Below are 23507 nucleotides of genomic sequence, written 5' to 3'. Positions count from 1 at the left end.
AACGAACATATTTCCACAGAAAAAGACACTCACAGACTTATAAAACAAACAAATGGTTAACCAAAATGAAAGGCGGGAGGATGGATAAATTAGGATTTTGGGGCTAACATACATATACTAACGTATGTTAAGTGTCTATAAACATATAACATATAAACTATATGAATTATATAATCACCAATACATATAAAATATATAATGACAAAACACTTACCAAACACCAAGGGAGGTCTACTCAACATTCTGTAATAACATACATGGTAACAGGATCCAAAGATGAACAGACATATGTATGAATCACTGAGCAGATTCTGTACAGCCAGAAAATCACAGCACTCTAATCAAATTTACTCCGATAAGAAATATAAATTAAATTTAAAAGACAAACATAAGTAAGGAGACATAGCCTTCTGAGGGCTTGCCCCAGCACATTCCACTCTAATTTACAACCTCGCAACACTACCTCCAGGAAGACTCTGTTGCCCTAGTACCAAGAGTTGAGAACGTAATAATGCTGACGCCTTGTGGCTGTTTCCCACAACAGCAGCTTTAAACCCAGTGCTAATGGTTGCTTAATAGTCACAAGGCCTGCAGTGTTGTAAATGACACCTGCCCTCAAAAAATGCCCTGGGGTAGGGAATAGGCAAGAAAATTCAACACATGACAAGTTTTTCAAGAAGTCAATATGAACAGGGAAGTTGTACTCACTCTTTAAGAAATAAAAGGAAAAGAAAAAACAGGACATGCCTAAAGCTCAGTATAAGGAATTAGTAGCCACATGCAAATCCAACCTCCAGAAAGGTTTCAGCTCACACCAGTCAAATGACCATCAGCAAAATGTCTAAAAACTATAAACGCTGAACGGGTTTTAGAGAACTGTGTACCTTCTAGTTGCTGGTGGTTTGTAAAGTGGTATCAGCACTAACGAAAACTGAACGGAGCTGCTATAAAAGGTAAAAATTGAGCCACCATATGACGCGGCAGAGCACCTTTTGGGCCTATATCTTAAGACCAGCAGAATCGGAAAGACAGAGGCAGGCAAATGTCCACCGCAGCAATATTTAAGTTGCCAAGACATGGAAGCAAGAAAAAGGTCCATAAAGAAATGAATGGACAAAGAAGAAGTGGTATATGGACCCATTGGAATATTAGTCATAAAAAAAAATAAAAGAATGGCATAGACAGCACCACAGATGAGGCTAGAGATAATCACACAACGTGAAGTAAGTTAGAATGCGAGAGACAAATGTCCTAGGATATCACTTATGTCATCTGAAAATTCATAAAAATGAAAATAATTCCACAGAGGAAGACAATCTCACATTGAGAAGACAAACTTATGGTTAAGCCAAAGAAAAGGTGTGAGGATTGGAGAAATTAGGATATTGGGGCTAACAAACATATACTAGTACATGTAAAGTATATCAATCCCAAAGACCTATGGAATACCAAGAGTGGCCTACTCAATACTCTGTAATAACCGACATGGAAAAGGACACAAAGATCAATAAATATATGTATATGTTTAAATGAACAAGATTCAGTACACCTAGAACAAAAGACATTTTTCAATCAAATTTCCTCTGATAAAAACTACAACTTAAAGACACAAACAAGAATTAAGGAGGCTAAACCTTACGGGGGTTTGACCTGGCACATTCCACTCTAATCTGCAACCAAAAAGCACAACTTGCAGCAAGGTTCTGTTTCCCTAGCAAGGAGAGTTGGCAACGTAGAAATGCTGCCACCCTAAGGCCGTTTCCTCAAACAGCAGCTTTCAATCTACTGCTAATGGTCACTAATATTCACAAGGACTGCAGGGCTGTAAATGACTCATGCCCTCAAAAAATGTCCTGGGGTTGGGAATGGCCAAAAAAGTTCAAAACACGGAAAACTTTTCAAGAAACCAGTTTGAAGAGGTAAGTGTTACTCACTCTGTTATTTAAAAAAAAGAAGAACATGGATAAAAGCTCAATATCAGGAATTATTGGTTGGATGCAAATCCAAACTCCAAAAAGATCTCGCCACCCAATATTCAAAATGCCATCCGTAAAAATCTACAAACAATGAATGCTGACGGGTTAGTGGAGAAAGGCATAGCCACTATGCTGTTGGTTGGATGTAAAGTGGTAACAGCTAACCATGAGAACAGAATGGAGCTGCATTTAAAAGGTAAAAACTGAGCTACCATATGTTTCGGCCGAACCCCTAATGGGCCTATACCCTAAGAAGACCAGAATCGGAAAGGCACAGACAGGAAATCATGCACTGCAGCCATATTTACAATAGCCAAGACAGGCAAGCAAACAAAATGTCCATCAACAGATAAATGGACAAAGAACAAGCGGTATACGTACCGAATGGAATAGTAGCCTCGGGAAAAAAATGAACACTGCCGTTTTCAGGAGTGCAGATGAGCCTAGAAGTAATCATATTGGGTTAAGTAAGTCAAAAGGGAATGACAAATATCCTACGGTATCGTTTATACATGTTATCCTAAGATTGCTACCAATGCACATATTTCCACAGAAAAACACCCTCACAGACTTATAAAACAAACTAATGGTTAACCAAATTGAAAGGTGGGAGGATGGATAAATTAGGATTATGGGGCTAACATACATATACTAATGTATGTTAAATGTCTATAAACATATAACATATAAACTATATGAATTATATAATCACCAATACATATAAAATATATAATGAGAAAACAACTAGTAAATACCAAGCGAGGTCTACTCAACATTCTGTAATAACATACATTGTAACAGGATCCAAAAATGAACAGACATATGTATGAATCATTGAGCAGATTCTGTACAGCCAGACAATCACAACACTCTAATCAAATTTACTCCAGTAATAAATATAAATTAATTTTAAAAAGCAAACATAAGTAAGGAGACATAACCTTCTGAGAGCTTACCCCAGCACATTCCACTCTAATTTACAACCTCTGAACACGACCTCCAGGAAGAGTCTGTTGCCCTAGTAACAAGAGTTGAGAACGTAATAATGCTGCCGCCTCGTGGCTGCTTCCCACAACAGCAGCTTTAAATCCAGTGCTAATGGTTGCTTAATAGTCACAAAGGCCTTCAGGGCTGTAAATGACACCTGCCCTCAAAAAATGCCCTGGGGTAGGGAATAGGCAAGAAAATTCAACACATGACAAATTTTTCAAGAAGTCAATATGAAGAGGGAAGTTGTACTCACTCTTTAAGAAAAAAAAGGGATACAAAAAACAGGACATGCCTAAAGCTCATTATAAGGAATTAGTAGCCACATGCAAATCCAACCTCCAGAAAGGTTTCAGCTCACACCAGTCAAACGACCATCAGCAAAAAGTCTACAAACTATAAATGCTGAAGGGGTTTTAGAGAACTGTGTACCTTCTAGCTGCTGTTGGGATGTAAAGTGGTATCAGCACTAACGAAAATTGAACCGAGCTGGTTTAAAGGGTAAAAATTGAGCTACCATTTGACGCGGCAGCACAACTTTTGGGCCTATAACCTAAGACAACCAGAATTGGAAAGACAGAGGCAGGCAAATGTGCACTGCAGCAATATTGAAGTAGCCAAGACATGGAAGCAAAAAAAAGGTCCATAAACAAATGAATGGACAAAGAAGAAGTGGTATATGGACACATTGGAATATTAGTCACGAAAAAAAATAAAAGAATGGCAGAGGCAGCACCACAGATGAGCCGAGAGATAATCACACAACGTGAAGTCAGAATGCGAGAGACAAATGTCCTAGGATATCACTTATGTCATCTGAAAATTCATAAAAATGAACATATTTCCACAGAGAAAGACAATCTCACATTGAGAAGACAAACTTATGTTTAAGCCAAAGAAAAGGTGTGAGGAATGGATAAATTAGGATATTGGGGTTAACAAACATATACTAATATATATAAAATATATCATCCCCAAAGACCTATGGAATACCAAGTGTGGTGAACTCAACACTCTGTAATAAGCTACATGGAAAAGGACCCAAAGATCAATAGATATATGTATATGTGTAAATGAACAAGATTCCGTTCACCCAGAATAAAAGACATTTTTCAATCAAATTTCCTCTGATAAAAACTACAACTTAAAGACACAAACAAGAATTAAGGAGGCTAAACCTTACGGGGGTTTCTCCTGGCACATTCCACTCTAATCTGCTACCAAAAAGCACAACTTGCAGCAAGGTTCTGTTTCCCTAGCAAGCAGAGTTGGCAACGTAGAAATGCTGCCACCCTAAGGCCGTTTCCTCAAACAGCAGCTTTCAATCTACAGCTAATGGTCACTAATATTCACAAGAACTGCAGGGCTGTAAATGACTCATGCCCTCAAAAAATATGTTGGGGTTGGGAATGGCCAAAAAATACACAACACGGAAAACTTTGCAAGAAAAGAGTTTGAACAGGTAAGTGTTACTCACTCTGTTATTTATAAAAAAGAAGAACATGGATAAAAGCTCAATATCAGGAATTATTGGTTGGATGCAAATCCAAACTACAAAGAGATTTCGACACCCAGTATTCAAAATGCCATCCGTAAAAAGTCTACAAACAATGAATGCTGACGGGTTAGTGGAGAAAGGCATAGCCACTATGCTGTTGGTTGGATGTAAACTGGTAACAGCTAATCATGAGAACAGAATGGAGCTTCATTTAAAAGGTAAAAACTGAGCTACCACATGTTGCGGCCGATACCCTAATGGGCCTATACTCTAAGAAGACCAGAATCGGACAGGCACAGACAGGAAATCATGCACTGCAGCCATATTTACAATAGCCAAGACAGGCAAGCAAACAAAATGTCCATCAACAGATAAATGGACAAAGAACAAGCGGTATACGTAGCGAATGAAATTGTAGCCTCGGGAAAAAAATGAACAGTGCCGTTTTCTGGAGTGCAGATGAGCCTAGAAGTAATCATATTGGGTTAAGTAAGTCAAAAGGGAATGACAAATATCCTACGGTATCGTTTATACATGTTATCCTAAGATTGCTACCAATGCACATATTTCCACAGAAAAACACCCTCACAGACTTATAAAACAAACTAATGGTTAACCAAATTGAAAGGTGGGAGGATGGATAAATTAGGATTATGGGGCTAACATACATATACTAATGTATGTTAAATGTCTATTAACATATAACATATAAACTATATGAATTATATAATCACCAATACATATAAAATATATAATGAGAAAACAACTAGTAAATACCAAGCGAGGTCTACTCAACATTCTGTAATAACATACATTGTAACAGGATCCAAAAATGAACAGACATATGTATGAATCATTGAGCAGATTCTGTACAGTCAGACAATCACAACACTCTAATCAAATTTACTCCGGTAAGAAATATAAATTAAATTTTAAACACAAACATAAGTAAGGAGACATAACCTTCTGAGAGCTTACCCCAGCACATTCCACTCTAATTTACAACCTCTGATCTCGACCTCCAGGAAGAGTCTGTTGCCCTAGTAACAAGAGTTGAGAACGTAATAATGCTGCCGCCTCGTGGCTGTTTCCCACAACAGCAGCTTTAAATCCAGTGCTAATGGTTGCTTAATAGTCACAAGGCCTGCCGGGCTGTAAATGACACCTGCCCTCAAAAAATGCCCTGGGGTAGGGAATAGGCAAGAAAATTCAACACATGACAAATTTTTCAACACGTCAATATGAAGAGGGAAGTTGTACTCACTCTTTAATAAAAAATAGGGAAAGAAAAAACAGGACATGCCTAAAGCTCAGTATAAGGAATTAGTAGCCACATGCAAATCCAAGATCTAAGCTGTAATCACAGTTTGATAAATAAAAACGACATGCTTTAAAGGTCAATTTCAACAGACTATGGGACACATGCAAATTCAACCACAAAGAGGTATCAGCTCGCACCTGTCAGAATAACCATCAGCAAGAAAACTACAAACAATAAATATTGAAGGTGTTTTGGAGAAATGCATACCCTCAACTTTAAGTGGGACGTAACCTGGAAAGAGCCACTAATGAGAACTGAATGGTGGTGCCTTTAAAATGTACACACTGAACTACCATATGATACAGCAAGCCCACTCCTTGTCCTATAACATAAGAAGATAAAACTGGAAAGACACAGGCAAGCAAATGTGCATTGCAGCAGTATTACAATAGCCAAGACATGGACACAACCAAAAAGTCCATCAAGAGGTGCATGGTCAAAGAAGAACTGGTACGCGTACAGATGGAATATTAGCCAGAGAAAAAAATGAAACAATGCCATTTGCAGCACCATGTATGATTCTTGAGGTAATCAGGCAAATTTTACTGAGTCAGAAAGCAAAAGACACATATCCTATAATACCACTTATAGGTCTTTGCTAAAAATTGATACCAATGAAGATATTTCCACAGAGAAATGCAATCACAGATTCATTAAATAAGCTTATGGTTCACCAAATGGAAAGGTGTGAGGATTGGATACATTAGGATATTGGGGTTAAGATAGATATAGAAACACATGTGAAATATGTAATCACCAAAGACCTATGTAATACCAAGAGAAGATTACTCAACAGTGTGTCATAACCTACATGGGAAAATGATCCAAAGAAGAATAGATATATGCATATGTTTAAAAGAATCACATCTTGCACACCTAGAAGAAACAAAACATTTTAATCAAATTTGCTCTGATAAAAAATAAAAATTAAATTAAAAAAAGAACAAGAAGTAATGAGACATAAACTTAAGGGGCTTTTTGCTGGCACATTGTATTCTAATTTACAACCAGAACATGACTTCCATTAAGGCTCTGTCATCACTAATAAAGCAGCTTTATAAGCAATGTTGAAGATAGCTTAAAAGAAGTCTCACTAATTATTGATAGGAACAAGAAAACAAAGTAAAAATCTCGCTGCAAAAAGTATACATAGAGTAAGGATAGTAGATCAAACACTTATTAAACTTCTGTAAAGAATAAAAGACAACAGTAGTATGTTTTTTTAAAAAAGAGAGAGCCCAAATAAACCTGAAATGACAGAGATGATGTTACAACAGACACCACAGAAATACAAAGTATCCTAAGATACACACAGTGTAACTCAGGGCTCAGACTGGACAGAGCCCACTCTCCAGTCCCCTGTACATGACTTACAGGAGCCTCAGGAACTGAGGAGGGGGTCCCTGAGGAGAGGCTCAAATAGAATATGGTAGGCATTAACATGGCTGCATTCATCTTAAACATGCCTGAACTACATTCACACGAGATGATTCTGTCCTGTATGTACATCGGCACCTCTAGTCGGAACTGCAGATCTTTGGCTTTAGCACCTCTACTGACAGCATTAGCTTCACCTGCTGTGGACCGTCTCCTATAGGATTTCTAGAACCACAAAACATCGAAGCTTCACAGGACCCAGAGTCTGTGCGACTCCACGCAGAGTCTCAGAGTCTCAACTCCAGTCAGATACTCCACTCTTGGAGGGCACACACAAAGTAGTGTGCACATCAGGACCCAGGGGAAGGAGCAGTGACCCCGTAAGAGAATGACCAGAACTACCTGCTAGTTTTAGAGGGTCTCCTGTAGAGGCAGGTGGTGGCTGTGGCTGTGGCTCACCGTGAGGACAACGACACTGGCGGCAGAAGTTCTGGGAAATACTCCTTGGTGTGAGCCCTCCCAGAGTCCGCCATTAGCCCCACCAAGAGCAAGGTAGCCTCCAGGGCTGGGTTGCCTCAGGCCAAACAACCAACAGGGAGGGAACCCAGCCCCATGCATCAGCAGACAAGCAGATTAAACTTTTTTATTAAAGTTTTATTTAATGCGCAGACAAGCGGATTAAAGCTCTGCCCACCAAAGCAACACCCAGCTCTACCCATCACCAGTCCCTCCCATCAGGAAGCTTGCACAAGCCTCTAAAATAGACTTATCCACTGGAGAGCAGACAGCAGAAGCAAGAAGAACTACAATTCTGAAGCCTGTGGAAGGAAAACCACATTCACAGAAAGATAGACAAAATGAAAAGGCAGAGGACTTTATACCAGATCAAGGAACAAGATAAAACCCCAGAAAAAAAACCGAAATGAGGTGGAGATAGGGAACCTCCCAGAAAAAGAATTCTGAATAATGATAGTGAAGATGATACAAGACCTTGGAAAAAGAATGGAGGCAAAGATCGAGAAGATGCAAGAAATGCTTAACAAAGACCTAGAAGAATTAAGGAACAAACACCTAGAAGAATTAAAGAACAAACAAACAGAGGTGAATAATATAATAACTGAAATGAAAAATACACTAGAAGGAATCAGTAGCAGAATAACTGTGGCAGAAGAACGGATAAGTGACCTGGAAGACAGAAAGGTGGAAATCACTGCCATGGAACAGAATAAAGAAAAAGAATGAAAATAAATGAAGACACCCTAAGAGTCCTCTGGGACAACATTAAACGCAACAACATTCACATTATAGGGGTCCCAGAAGGAGAAAAGAGAGAGAAAGGACCCAAGAATATATTTGAAGAGATTATAGTCAAAAACTTCCCTAGCATGGGAAAAGAAATAGCCACCCAAGTCCAGGAAGTGCAGAGAGTCCCAGGCAGGATAAACCAAAGGAGAAAAATGCCAAGACACATAGTAACCAAATTGACAAAAATTAAAGACAAAGAAAAATTATTGAAAGCAACAAGGGAAAAATGACAAATAACATACAAGGGAACTCCCATAACAGCTGATTTCTCAGCAGAAAATCTACAAGCCAGATGGGAGTGGCATGATAAATTTAAAGTGATAAAAGGGAAGAACCTACCACCAAGAGTACTCCACCCAGAAAGGATCTCATTCAGATTTCACAGAGAAATCAAAAGTCCTACAGACAAGCAAAAGCTAAGAGAATTCAGCACCATGAAACCAGCTCTACACCAAATGCTAAAGGAACTTCTCTAAGTGGGAAACACAAGAGAAGAAAAGGACCCACCAAGACAAACCCGTAACAATTAAGAAAATAGTAATAGGAACATACGTATCGATAATTACCTTAAAAATGAATGGACTAAATGTTCCAACCAAAAGACACAGGCTCTCTGAATGGATACAAAAACAAGACCCATATATATGCTGTCTACAAGAGACCCATTTCAGACCTAGGGACACATACAGACTGAAAGTGAGGCGATGGAAAAATATATTCTATGCAAATGAAAATCAAAAGAAAGCTGGAGTAGCAATACTCATATCAGATAAAATAGAATTTAAAATAAAGAATGTTACAAGAGACAAGGAAAGACACTACATAATGGTCAAGGGATCAATCCAAGAAGAAGATATAACAATTATAAATATATATGTACCCAACATAGGAGCACCTCAATATATAAGGCAACTGCTAACAGCTATAAAAGAGGAAATCAACAGTAACACAATAATAGCGGGGGACTTTAACAGCTCACTTACCCCAGTGGAGATCATCCAGACAGAAAATTAATAAAGAAACACAAGCTTTAAATGACACAATAGACCAGATAGAGTTAATTGATATTTATAGGACATTCCATCCAAAAACAGCAGATTACATGTTCTTCTCAACTGCACACGGAACATTCTCCAGGATAGATCACATCTCGGGTCGCAAAAAAGCCTCAGTAAATTTAAGAAAACTGAAATCATATCAAGCAGCTGTTCCGACCACAATGCTATGAGATTAGAAATCAATTACAGGGAAAAAACCGTAAAAAACACAAACACATAGAGGCTAAACAATACGTTACTAAATAACCAAGAGATCACTGAAGAAATAAAAGAGGAAATCAAAAACTACCTAGAGACAAATGACAACAAAAACACGATGATCCAAAACCTATGGGATGCAGCAAAAACAGTTCTAAGAGGGAAGTTTATAGCAATACAAGCCTACCTCAAGAAACAAGAAAAATCTCAAATAAACAATCTAACCTTACACCTAGAGGAACTAGAGAAAGAAGAACAAAACCCAAAGTTAGTAGAAGGAAAGGAATCATAAAGATCAGAGCAGGAATAAATGAAATAGAAACAAAGGAAACGAAAGCAAAGATCAATAAAACTAAAAGCTGGTTCTTTGAGAAGATAAACAAAAATGATAAGCCTTTAGCCAGACTCAAGAAAGAGAGGGAGAGGACTCAAATCAACAAAATTAGAAGTGAAAAAGGAGAAGTTACAACAGACACCACAGGAATACAAAGCATCCTAAGAGACTACTACAAGCAACTCTATGCCAATAAAACGGACAATCTGGAAGAAATGGACAAATTCTTAGAAAGGGATAACCTTCCAAGACTGAATCAGGAAGAAATAGAGAATATGAACAAACCTATCACAAGCAATGAAATTGAAACTGTGATTAAAAATCTTCCAACAAACAAAAGTCCAGAACCAGATGGCATCACAGGTGAATTCTATCAAACATTTACAGAAGAGCTATCACCCAGCCTTCTCAAATTCTTCAAAACAATTGCAGGGGAAGGAACACTCCCAAACGCATTCTATGAGACCACCATCACCCTGATACCAAAACCAGACAAAGATACTACAAGGAAAGAAAATTATAGACCAATATCCCTGATGAATATAGATGTAAAAATCCTCAACAAAATACTAGCAAACAGAACCAAACAACACATTAAAAGGATCATACATTAAAAGGATCAAGTGAGGTTTATCCCAGGGATGCAAGGATTCTTCAATATACACAAATCAATGTGATACACCATATTAACAAATTGTAGAATAAAACCATATGATCATCTCAATAGATGCAGGAAAAGATTATGAGAAAATTCAACACCAATTTATGATAAAAACTCTGCAGAGTGTGGGCACAGAGGGAAACTACCACAACATAATAAAGGCCATATATGACAAACCCACAGCAAACAGCATTCTCAATGGTGAAAAACTGAAAGCGTTTCCTCTAAGATCAGGAACAAGACGAGGATGTCCACTCTCACCACTACTATTCAACATAGCTTTGGAAGTCCTAGCCATGGCAATCAGAGAAGAAAAAGAAATAAAAGGAATACAAAAAGGAAAAGAAGAAGTAAAATTGTCACTGTTTGCAGATGACATCATATCATAGATAGAGAATCCTAAAGATGCCACCAGAAAACCACTGGAGTTAATCAATGAATTTGGTAAAGTTGCAGGATACAAAATTAATGCACAGAAATTGCTTGCATTCCTATACACTAACAATGAAAGAACAGAAGGAGAAATTAAGGAAAGAATCCCACTACCACTGCAACAAAAAGAATAAAATACCTAGGAATAAACCTAACTAAGGAACTAAAAGCCCTGTACTCAGAAAACTATAAGACACTGATGAAAGAAATCAAAGATGATATAAACAGATGGAGACATATACCATGTTCTTGGATTAGAAGAATCAATATTGTGAAAAAAACTATACTACCCAAAGCAATCTACAGATTCAATGCAATCCCTATCAAAATACCTTTGGCATTTTCTACAGAATTAGAAAAAAAAATCTTAAAATTTGTAGGGAGACACAAAAGACCCCGGATAGCCAAAGCAGTCTTGAGGGGAAAAAAAAAGAGCTGGAGGAATCAGACTTCCAGACTTCAGACTATATTACAAAGCTACAGTAATCAAGATAATATGGTACTGACACAAAAACAGAAATAGAGATCAATAGAACAGGATAGAAAGCACAGAGATAAACCCACGTACCTATGGTTAACTAATCTATGACAAAGGAGGAAAGGGTATACAATGGAGAAAAGACAGTGTCTTCAGTAAGTGGTGCTGGGAAAACTGGACAGCTACATGTAAAAGAATGAAATTAGAACACTCCCTAACACCATACACAAACATAAACTCAAAATGGATTAGAGACCTAAATGTAAGACCAGCCACTATAAAACTCTTAGAGGAAAACATAAGCAGAACAGTCTATGACATAAATCACAGCAAGATCCTTCTTTGACCCACCTCCTAGATAAATGGAAATAAAAACAAAAATAAAAAAATGGGACCTAATGAAACTTAAAATCTTTTGCACTGCAAAGGAAAACATAAGCAAGACGAAAAGACAACCATCAGAATGGGAGAAAATATTTTCAAATGAAGCAAATGGCAAAGGATTAATCTCCAAAAAGCAGCTCATGTAGCTCAATATCACAAAACCAAACAACCCAATCCAAACATGCGCAGAAGACCTAAATAGACATTTCTCCAAAGAAGATATACAGATTGCCAACAAACACATGAAAGAATGCTCAACATCACTGATCATTAGAGAAATGCAATTCGAAATTACAATGAGGTATCACCACACACAGGTAAGAATGGCCATCATCAAAAAAATCTACAAACAATAAATGCTGCAGAGGTGGGGAAAAAAGGGAACCCTCTTGCAACGTTGGTGGGAGTGTAAATTGATACAGCCACTATCGAGAACAGTATGGAGGTTCCTTAAAAAACTAAAAATACAACTACCATATGACACAGCAATCCCACTACTGGGCATATACCTGGAGAAAACCATAATTCAAAAAGAGTCATGTTCCACAATGTTCATTGCAGCTCTATCTGCAATAGCCAGGACATGGAAGCAACCTAAGTGTCCATCAACTGATGAATGGGTAAAAAAGATGTTGCACATCTTCAATATAAAATGGAATATTACTCAGCCATAAAAAGAAATGAAATTGAGTTATTTGTAGTGAGATGGATGGACCTAAAGTCTGTCCTACAGAGTGAAGTAAGTCAGAAAGAGAAAAACAAATACTGTATGCTAACACATATATATGGAATCTAAAAGAAAAAAAGTTTATGAAGAACCTAGGGGCAGGAAAAGATTAAGGACACAGACGTAGAGAAAGGACTTGAGGACACGGGGAGGGGGAAGGGTAAGCTGGGACAAAGTGAGAGAGTGGTATGGACATATATACACTACCAAATGTAAAATTGATAGCTACTGGGAAACAGACACATAGCACAGGGAGATCAGCTCGGTGCTTTGTGACCACCTAAAGGGGTGGGAAAAGGGAGTGAGAGGGAGGTGCAAGAGGGAGGAGATATGGTGTTATATGTATACGTATAGCTGATTCACTTTTTTATACAGCAGAAACTAACACACAATTGTAAAGCAATTATACTCCAATAAAGATGTAAAAGAAAAAAAAAAGAAAGCCCAGAGACAAACCTACACACCTATGGTCCACTAATCTATGACAAAGGAGGCAAGGATATACAATGGAGAAAAGACAGTCTCTTCAATAAGTGGTGCTGGGAAAAATGGACAGCTACATGTAAAAGAATGAAATTAGAACACTCCCAAACACCATACACAAAAAATAAACTCAAAATGGATTAGAGACCGAAATGTAAGACCGGACACTATAAAACTCTTAGAGGAAAACATAGGAAGAATACTCTTTGACGTAAATCACAGCAAGATCTTTTTTGATCCACCTCCTAGAGTAATGGAATAAAAAACAAAAATAAACAAATGGGAGCAAATGAAACCTAAAAGCTTTTGGAAAGCAAAGGAAACTACAAACAAGACGAAAAGACAACCCTCAGAATGGGAGAAAATATTTGCAAATGAATCAATGGACAAAGGATTAATGTCCAATATATATAAACAGCTCATGCAGCTCAACAGTAAAAAAAACAAACAACCCAATCCAAAAATGGGCAGATGATGTAAATAGACATTTGTCCCAAGAAGACATACAGATGGCCAAGAAGCACATGAAAAGCTGCTCAACATCACTAATTATTAGAGGAATATAAACCAAAACTACAATGAGGTATCACCTCACACAAGTTAGAATGGGCATCATCAGAAAATCTACAAACAACAAATGCTGGGGAGGGTGTGGAGAAAAGGGAACCCTCTTACACTATTTGTGAGAATGTAAATTGATACAGTCACTATGGAGAACAGTATGGAGGTTCCTTAAAAAACTAAAAATAGAATTACCATATGACCCAGCAATCCCACTACTGGGCATATACCCAGAGAAAACCATAATTCAAAAAGACACATTCACCACAATGTTCATTGCAGCACTATTTACAATAGCCAGGTCATGGAAGCAACCTAAATGCCCATAGATAGACAAATGGAAAAGATGTGGTACATATATAAAATGGAATATTACTCAGCCATAAAAAGGAATGAAATTGGGTCATTTGTAGAGACGTGGATAGATCTAGAGACTGTCATACAGAGTGAAGTAAGTCAGAAAGAGAAAAACAAATATCGTATATTAACGCATACATGTGGAACCTAGAAAAATGGTACAGATGAACCGGTTTGCAAGGCATAAATAGAGACACAGATGTAGAGAACAAATGTATGGACACCAAGGGGGGAAAGTGGCAGGGTGGTGGTGGTGGGATGAACTGCGAGCCTGGGATTGACATATATACACTTATATGTATAAAATAGATAACCAATAAGACCCTGCTGTATAAAAAAATGAATAAAATAAAATTCAAAAATTAAAAAATAAATAATCTTAAAAAAAAAAAACAGAAAAAAAGTTCTGTCCTTCCCATAGACGTATTTATATGAATGAATTTTTTCCATGCTTATATCTATAAATACAAAAAGAGGAATAAAACCTACCTTGAACCAAAAAAGAAAAAAAAAAAAAAACAGAACCCACTGGCCATACAGAGGAAAACCCTATCAGGGCACTTGCTCCAGTGGTAAACAATTCTGAAGTTGGTCAGAGGTGGGGAATCGTCTCCCATGCAACCAGCAGCCCCCCCGCAAGGAGCGTCCTCATTGCAAAGCTGGGGGACCGTGAGAAGGCGTCTCTGAGTAAACGTGAGCTGAGCCACAGGCCAGCTGCTGCTGAACTTTTCCCACCCTTCCCAGGTAAAACACCTGAATGTGTGCAAAGACTTTAAAGCCTAGAGAAAGGGGCTTGGAGTCACACCAGCGACAGCACGCAGGCCAACTTGGTGTCTGCAGGCCAGCCAGGAATGTCCTGGCCCCGGTCGCTCTTCTGGAAGCGTTCCATTTCCCTGCCTGAGGTACCCCTCCTGTCCCGGCCCCCAGTGCTTTTTTCCTTCCTCACCTCTGCCCGGGGAGAAATTCCAGCAGCAGGTATGGGTGACACATCCTCTTCTTTAGCAGGGGGTAGCCCGGCAACTCCTGCAGAAAGTCCAGCAGAGCCCCACTCACACGGGGCCACTCATAGAGCCCTGGGCCCTACTCCCTCCCACCAGCCCAATCCCGAGACTGCTGACGGGGCAGAGAATATGGCGTCAGGCACAGTTGCAGAGGCTTTTGCTGCCTGGAGGGGTGTTTATATTGACCTCAACCCAGGCACACCTGGGAAGGGCTGGCCGTCCGGGTCAGGCTGCCCAGGTCAGCCAATCCTCGCCCCTCAGGGGCTCAGAGTTGCAGAAAATGGGCCTTGCTGCACCGGCCAGATCCAAGGAACAGGTGTAGGGTCCCGAGAGTCAGGATAGACAAGGGGCGGCAGCCCTGGCTTGTTTTCTAATCATTTTATCTGGTCCATGAGTGGGAGACAACTTCAAGAAGACCCTCTCCTAATGAGAGGAACCCAGGAGTCAGGGAGAGGAGGGTTGGTGGGTGGAGACAGAGGCCTGGTGCCCCGGCTGCAGTGGAAGCCCCTGGAAGACCAGGTGGAGGGAGGCCGCACAGAGAGAAGGCTAGGGTCACAGACATGTCGGAGCTGCTGTGTGTTAGTTCAAGCCCTGCTCGGAGGTGCTCTGTGTCAGCTCTGAGCGACAGGTGTGCTGGGGGTGCTCTGCAATGAGGACTATGTGCACGGTTCCTGTGTGCCCAGCCCTGCCAGGGTACCTGCCCAGGTGAGCTCCATATCCTGGGAGCGGCCTAACCATGAGAGCCCCATGTGCTGCTGGCTACCTGCACAGGTGAGCTCCATATCCTGGGAGGGGCCTGACCACGAGAGCCCTGTGGGCTGCTGGGGACCTGGTAAAGGACGCCAGGACAGTCAGTGAAGCCACAGAGGATATACATCCAGTAGTTCCTAATTCCTACACCCTGCTGGTCATTCTACCATCCACCAGGACATGCTATTCTGTATTAGACTTCAATGATGCCTTCTTCTGTATTCCATTAGTCCCAGAGTCACAAGAAATTTTGGCTGTGAGTGGCAGGACTCAACATACAACAAAAACAATACTGCTGGGCCGTCCTGCCCCAGGGGTTCAAAAATACCCACACCATCTTTGGGGAAACGTTAGCTAAAGCCCTAAAAGATCTACCTCTGGAGAAGGGAGCCCTCCTTCAATATGCAGACGACATCCTGATCGCCAGCCCTACTAAGGAGGCCTCTGAACTACCTAGCCAATAAAAGATAGAAGGTGTCCAAGAAAAAGGCTCAAATATCAAAGACTAAGGTGACCTGCCTGGGCTTCATTCTCACAGAAGATCAGAGAAGCCCATCCCAGGAAAGGGAAGAAGCCATTTGCAGCCTCACCCTTCCTAAAACTAGAAGACAGCTTAGGGGTTCCTGGGGAGACCGGGGTTTGCTGCATCTGGATCCCTAAATACAGTCTAATAGCTGGGCCTCTATATGAAACACTGAAAGGAAAAGATGATGATCCTTTTGAATAGAATCCAGAAGCGGCCTTTCAAGAATGGAAAGAGCAGTCAATTCAGACCCTTGCCCTGGACCTCCCTAATTTAGCTAAACCCTTTGACCTTTACATTCCTGGTCGAAGGCGAATCGCCCTTGGAGTATTAGTGCAAAAACTGGGACCACTTGAAATGGAACAACGCAAGAATGCCCTCCAGGCATTGGCCAGCCACCCCATCCGACCAGGATACTGGGGGTATCTAAAAACCTGGAAATGAGCAGCCCACAAGCCAGCTCCCTCCTAAGGGAAAAGGACGCCACTTGGTGATTCTAACCACCCACCATGCCCTGAAGTTGCAGGGATCGCTCCGTGGGCACAATGACCTCGAGTGAGGAGGCCCTCCAACTCCAACCTCCAGAGAGACAACCTGGGGCAACAGGCCCCCATGACGACTCGTGTGACCATCACTTGACCTGGAGCTTCTCTCAGAAAACCACAAGTGTGTGCCCCAAAAGAGCAGACTATTGCTTGCAGGACTTACTGAACCCAGAGCGGAGCTAATAAACTTGGCAGGGGACCCGTAAATAAGGCTGCCACCATAGAAAAGCCTACAGACACCACGGTGACGGCTGCCAATGAGACCGGCTGTACTCCTGGTTACTTCAAAAGGCCGTTGACTGAGTGGCCATCATGGTCCTGGATCACCACCGGCCCTGGACTGTCTGGGAGTTGAGCAAGCAGGGCTCTGACACCTGGTGCTGTTTGTACGTTAATTCAGTGGCCCAACTGAAGAAAGCGCAGACTACTGGTCAGAGCATCTAGGCTGGCAGAAACCGTCAGCCTAAGGGGGCCGAACCAATGTGGAACAGGGTAAAACCGGCCCCCCCAGCATCCCTGTGCATCTCTTTCCTGGACTCTTAAAGGTCATTAGAATCTATAAAACTTCCAATGCTGGTGCTCAGGCGGACAAGCAGTGAGGGAGGAGGCCTGGGGACAATCAACCTCACCTGGAGGCTGCTGGGGAGAAGTCCTGCCCCTCCCCCCAGGTATGAGGACACCTAACTCAGCACGAAGCATTTACAGAAGAGGTGTCTGCACCCTCAGCGCCCCAAGAATGTGGAATGGAACAAGAGGCAGAGGAGGGGTTTGTCACCGGCAAAGCCCATTAAAATTTCCTGGGAGATAAAAATAGAATCTGGGCAATAAAATAAAGTCTGACAATTTTTTCCTTTGTGCTTTGTCTAATTTCACTTGCTCCTAGGTTTCCACAGGCAGAGGTCCCACACCGGGCACTTCAGAGCCAATTTCCTAGTGCAAAATGTCTGGGCCGACACCTCAGCTCGCGGGGCCCCATGCAGAGCAGACTCCGCAACACAGAGCCTGAGCTCCAGCCAACCCGGCCCTCAAGAGCTCCGCCCCGTCCCTCCCGCTGACTCTGACGGGATCCCTACACAGCAGCCTGGCCCACAGCCCGTGGGGGAGCGCACGCTCCCACCTCTCCATTCTCTGATCAAAATATAAAGTTTTCCTTCGCTTCTGAACCAAGGTCAGTCTCGATCTGTTGGCTCCAATGACACTGGGCAGGGGGACCCTTGTTGGGGCCCACTCTGCAGGATCAGTAACAGAATTTGAGAACACTGTAACTTCAGTAAACATATGTGTGTGCCAAACTGTAATTAACATAGAGCAGTGTATAAGGCTCGTGTAAAATAAGATGTTTCTAACACTTCCATTTGATATTTCCATCACTTTATTATAAGCAAGTTCAGTGGAAGGGTTTGTCTTATTTGTCAGGTCAACATTAGAGAAATGCAGTGATTTCTTTCCAAGGATGGACATGTAATAATCTTGGCTGAAGTTTCAATCTTGTTTTGAATGATTTTCCATTGAAAATGATACCTCTCTTTCAGCTCCTAGATTTCTGAGAAGTATAAAATCTTATATTTTTTTTATTACCAAAGGGGAAAGGTGGGAGGAGGGATAAATTAACACTTTCAGATTAATATATACACACTGCTATGTATAAAATATATCATCAACAAGGAACTACTGTATAGCACAGGGAACTATACTCAATATTTTGTAATAACCCCTAAGAGGAAATAATTTGAATAATAGATATCTATATCAACATCATCTATCAACTACAGATAAAATGGAACCTAAAGGAGGCCGATGGTGACCGTTTCTGACCCTGAAGACTTCAATCATCTAAAGTTCGGACTCTGCCTATGGCCCAAGTCCCTTAATGAACATACATGTACCAGTAGCTTAAAAATTCCCCAGATTGGGGTTCGGGGAGACACTGATTTGGAAAAATCCCTGGTGTTCTCCTTACATACATGGGACCTTTCATACAGCTAAAAAATGCCTGTGACACCCAGAAGATGGTACACGGTTGGTTCAGGAAAATTTTGGAAAAGTCACCTCATCTCCTAATCTCCTGGTTGTCGGGTTCACCCCTCCAGCCCCATTCCTAACACTCTCCACACTTGAGGATGTCAGCACCTTCAACATCCTATTGCACAGAGTTTGGAATTTGTCCAGAGGATGAAGGGGAAGGAGGAGAAACAATGAGAGACAAGCCCTAGATTTTTGGAAAGGCACACTTTCCACTTTGGCCACTTCGGTACACCTTAAATATGCCAGGAAAGAGAAAAATTGATAAAGAAGTTGTGGTACTTATGTACAATGGAATATCACTCAGCCATGAAAGCAATGTCATAAGGCTAGTAGCAGCATGCTGAGTGGATTTACGTACCATGTTTCTAAGTGAAATAAGTCACAGAGAAAAAGACACTTATCATAAGATATCACTTGCAAAGAGAATGTAAAAATCGCTACCCATGACCTGAATTACAACACAGAACACAGTCACACATTTAGAAAACTCACTATGGCTGCTTAACGGAAAAGGTGAGGTGTGGCGAGGCATAAAACAAGGGTTTGCAATTAGCAGAGATACCGTTCCATAAACGAAATATGTAACACAGAAGCCCTACTCCTTGCTCAGTGAACTGAACTCCACACCCCCTATTCAACGCACAAAATTATATCTGACTAGTAAGAATCTTAAAAGCTATGTATTGATATCTCTCTGTAAGTGAATCAAGTGGGTGTAAAATGGCATAAACACAGCAGTGAAAAGCAGCTAAACCCCATAATAAAAATAAATTTCAAAAATAAAAAACAACAAAGACATTGAAAGAGAGAGAAATCCTTACAGAGTTCGTTCAGGGGCTTTGAAGCAACCTGGATTGACCGTATCTAGACCCACAGCTGGATGAGACATAAGGCTGGACACTCTTGGGGCTGAGAGGTTTGGTGAGATTGTGTGAGCAAACGAAGACCCTTTAAAGTAGTACTGCGTGGTACCAATTCCATGTGTCCCAAATCTCCAGGTTAAAGGGAAACGTCTTACAGCGAAAACATGCATGGGAAACCCAGAGAATGGTAAACGCGGGTGATCAGGAAAGGTTTCTAAAACGCACCTCATTTCTCATCTCCTGGCGCTCGGGTTCGTAATTCCAGCCACTTTACTAATAATCTCCCCATTTGGAGATTCAGCACCTTTAACCTCCTGTTTCGTACCGGTTGCAATTTGTCCTGACGATGAACAGGAAGAGGGGGAACCCATGAGAGACTAGCTCTAGGTGTTGGGACAGGCACAAGTCACTCTAATTTCCCGTCAGGAAGAAGAATTAACCACAGGCTCAGCCTGCCGCACGGAACCAGAATAGGGCCTGAAGCAATCCTGCGGTTTTGCGGCCTGCTCCCAAAAAAGCCAGTTGAAAAATGGAGCTCAGGTTCACTGAAATTCACAAACCTGCAGAGTTATAAATGATAACTCTCTTCCAAAAATATATTGAGGGAAGGCAACGAAGAGGATTTGAAAGCAAGGCAGAATTGCAGGAAATAGATTTCAGGATGTAGATACGAATTGCCTTTAAAGCACATGAAAAGCGGCAAAACGTCGACATTGATGCACTTGGCCAAAAAGGGCGTATGCATTTTTTCTGAATATATTCAGGAAAAAACGCACATGCCCTTTTTGGCCAACCAAGCAAGACGGAAATGCAAATCAGCACTGCAGAGAAGTCTCACTTCCCATCGGTAATTAGGGCCATCCTAAAATAGTGTAAAAGCCAAAAATGCAGGACAGGCCAGGGATAAAAAGGAGCCTTGTTAGGCTGATGGGCGGAATGTAAATTGCCAACGGCCACTCTGGAGAAGTGTATGGTGTTTCCTAAAACATCTAAAAAACACAGCTAGAGAGCATAGGGCACTTCCACTCATGGGCGAAAGAAATGGGAAAACTAGAAATCAACGAGATACAGGAACCCAAAGTTTAGAGCTGCTCTGTTTACAAGAACCTCCACTTCAGTACACCTTAAATATCCCAGATAAGAGAAAAATGGATAAAGCAGTTGTGGTACTTATGTACAATGGAATATCACTCAGCCATGAAATCAATGTCATAAGGATAGTAGAAGCATGATGAGTGGATTTAGGAATTATGTTTCTAAGGGAAAAAGTCACACAGAAAAAGACACTTATCATAAGATATCACTTATCGAGGGAATGGAAAAATCGCTACACATGACCGGAATTACAAAACAGAACAGAGTCACACATTTAGAAAACACACTATGGCTGCTTAACGGGAAAGGTGAGGTGGGGTGAGGCATAAAACAAGGGTTTGAAATTAGCACAGATACCGTTCCATAAAGCAAATATGTAACAGACAAGACCTACTCCTTGCTCAGTGAACTGGACTGAACACCCCCTATTCACCGCACAAGAATATATCTGACTAGTAAGAATCTTAAAACCTATGTATTGATATCTCTAAGTGAATCAAGTGGGTGTAAAGTCGCATAAACACAGCAGTGAAAATCAGCTAAACCCCATTATAAAATTAAATTACAAATAAAAACAACAGCATACACAGTGAAAGAGAGAGAAATTTTACAAAGTTCATTCAGGGGCTGTGATGCAATCTGGATTGACCACATCTAGACCCACAGCTGGATGACACATAAGGTTGCACACTCTTGGGGCTGAGAGTATTCTTAAGGCAGGGTGAGCAAATGCAGACCCTTTAAAGTAATACTGCGTGGTACCCATTCCATGGGTCCCACATCTCTAGGTTCAAAGGTATCTTCCTACAGTGAAAACATGCATGGGAAACCCAGGGAATGGTACACCGTGTGATCGGGAAAGGTTTCTAATATGCACCTCATTTCTCACCTCCTGGTCCCCAGGTTCGCCATTCCAGCCACTCTACGAACAATCTCCCCCTTGGAGAATCAGCACCTTTAGCCTCCTGTTTCAAACTGTTTGCAATTTGTCCGGAGAATGAACGGGAAGAGGGGGAACCAATGAGAGACTAGCTCTAGATGTTGGGACATGCACATGTCACTCTAATTTCCCATCAGTTAGAAGAATTAACCACAGGCTCAGCCTGCTCCCCGGAACCAGAATAGGGCCTTAAGCAATCCTGCGTATTTGCGGCCAGCTCCCAAAAAAGCGATTTGGAAAATGGAGCTCAGGAGCACGGCATTCACAAAACTGCAGAGTTAAAAATGGTAACTCACATCTAAACATTTATTGAGGTAAGGCAACGAAGAGGATTTCAAAGCAAGACAGAATTACAGGAAACAGTTTTTCACAGGTAGATTGGACTCGCCTTGAAATCACATTAAAATCCGCAGAACTTCGACAATGATGCAGTTGGCCGAAAAGGGCGTCTGCTTTTTTTCCTGAATATATTCTGGAAAAAACGCAGACGCCCTTTTTGCCCAACTAAACAAGCGGGCAATGCAAATCAGCAATACAAAAATGTCTCGTTTCGCATTGGTCAAAAGGCCCATCCTGAAAAAGTGTAAAAAGCAGAAATGCAAGACAGGCCATGGAGAAAAGGGAGCCTTGATACGCTGATGGGCGGGATGTAAATTGCCACCGGCCACTCTTGAGAAGTGTATGCTGTATCCTAAAATATCTAAAAAACAGAGCTACAGAGCATACAGCACTTCCCCTCATGGGCGTATGTCTTGGGAAAACCAAAAAATCGACAGGAAACAAGCACCCCAAAGTTTAGGGCTGCTCTGTTTAGAAATGCCTCGATTTGGGTACAACTTACATGTCCTTGGAAGGAAAAAATGGATAAAGAAGACGTGGTACTTATGTACAATGGAATATTACTCAGCAATTAAATCAATGAAATAAGGCCAGTGGCAGCAACTCGTGGAGACTGAGGTACGATCATTCTAAGTGACATAAGTCAGACATAAAAAGAGACTTATCATAAGGTATCACTTATAGATAGTATCTAAAAATGTCTACACATGAACGCAATTACAAAACAGAAACGGAGTCACACATTTAGAAAACACACTTATGGCTGCTAAAGAAGAAAGGGTGGGGTGGGGTGATGCATAAACCAGGAGGTTGAAATTAGCACAGATACGGTTCCATAAACAAAATAGGTATTCGACAGGACCTACTCTATAGCTCAAAGAGCTGGACTCAGCACACTGTTGTCACCGGAAAAGGATATATAAGACTGGTAAGGGGCTTCCCTGGTGGCGCAGTGGTTGAGAATCTGCCTGCCAATGCAGGGGACACGGGTTCGAGCCCTGGTCTGGGAAGATCTCACATGCCGCGGAGCAACTGGGCCCGTGAGCCACAATTACTGAGCCTGCGCGTCTGGAGCCTGTGCTCCACAAGAGAGGCCGCGATAGTGAGAGGCCCGCGCACCGCGATGAAGAGTGGCCCCCGCTCGCCGCAACTAAAGAAAGCCCTCGCACAGAAACGAAGACCCAACACAGCCAAAAATAAATAAATAAATAAATAAATTAAAAAAAAAAAAAGACTGGTAAGAATCTGTAAAAGAATTTATTGATGTGTCTCTTTAAGTGAATCAAGTG

Source organism: Eschrichtius robustus, chromosome 5, assembly GCF_028021215.1.
Source record: "Eschrichtius robustus isolate mEscRob2 chromosome 5, mEscRob2.pri, whole genome shotgun sequence".
Classification (NCBI taxonomy): domain Eukaryota; kingdom Metazoa; phylum Chordata; class Mammalia; order Artiodactyla; family Eschrichtiidae; genus Eschrichtius; species Eschrichtius robustus.
Note: the sequence above shows the minus strand (reverse complement) of the source record.